General features: G+C 45.0%; 1 protein-coding gene across 10 annotated transcripts in view; it reads right to left on the bottom strand.

Annotated features, from left to right (window-relative positions):
* Helz (helicase with zinc finger) overlaps positions 1 to 1,092 on the bottom strand; it is a 190,728-nt gene that overhangs the window by 183,412 nt on the left and 6,224 nt on the right. The window lies entirely within an intron of this gene.

Raw genomic sequence — 1,092 nt, 5'->3', positions numbered from 1 at the left:
GTGTGTGTGTGTGTGTGTGTGTGTGTGTGTGTGTGAGAGAGAGAGAGAGAGAGAGAGAGAGAGAGAGAGAGAGAGAGAGAGAGAGAGAGAGGTGATACAGGTACCCAAGGAAGGACAGACAAGGGCACTGGATCCCCTGGCTGGAGTTACCAGTAGTTTTGAGACACCTAAGAAGGTCCTGAACACTGAATTCAGGTCCTCTGAAAGAGCTTACGTAAGCACCCTTAACCACTGAGGTATCTCTCCACTTCCTTTTTTAACCATTTTTATATTTTTTTCCTGGGGTCAAACCACTTTAATAAAGGCTTGAGGGTGGGGAGGGGAGGGACGGGTGAGGTCCGTACAATCAGAAGTCCAAGTCCTCGGTAGGGCAGATCTTGTAGCTAAAAGCTAACCTTTTTATTTTATATACTTAAAAACCGCTAAAATTAATTTACCATATGCATGTGTGACCTTTGCATAAAGTATTTTTTTAAAACTGTATTTGTTGGGGTTAGAGAGATGGCTCAATGGTTAAGAGCACTGGCTGCTCTAGCAGAGGACCTGGGTCCAGTTCCCAGCACCCACTGGCGGCTAACAACCGTCCATAACTCCAGTTCCAGGAGACTCGACAACCTCTTTTGACCTCCATGGGCACAGCACAACATAGGTGCACTTACATACAATCAAGTAAAACACTCATACACACGAAATAAAAATAATAATACTTCCACTATGAGTTAAATTTCCACAAAGGAAAGCAAAGAGGCAAACTCAGATGTGGTTTAAAAAAAAAAAGGCTCAGAATAAAACAATATGGCCAAAAAATATGAGGGCCAAAGAGATGAGCCAGAGAGATGGCTCAGTGGGCAAAGGCACTTGCTGTGCAAGCCTGACAACCTGAATCCCCAGATCCCATGTAAAGATGGAAGGAGACAACAGACTTCATAAAGTTATCCTCTGACCTCCACATGCTATGGCATGTGCATGCATACACACACACAATGAAAATCTTTAATCCCAGCACTTGGGAGGCAGAGGCAGGCGGATCTCTGTGAGTTAAAGGCCAGACTGGTCTACATAGCGGGTTCTAGGGCAGCTGGGGCTACAGGA

This window comes from Nannospalax galili, unplaced genomic scaffold, assembly GCF_000622305.1.
Source record: "Nannospalax galili isolate Female #2095 unplaced genomic scaffold, S.galili_v1.0 scaffold781, whole genome shotgun sequence".
Taxonomy (NCBI): Eukaryota; Metazoa; Chordata; class Mammalia; order Rodentia; family Spalacidae; genus Nannospalax; species Nannospalax galili.
Note: the sequence above shows the minus strand (reverse complement) of the source record. Positions and strands in the feature narration are given on the sequence as shown.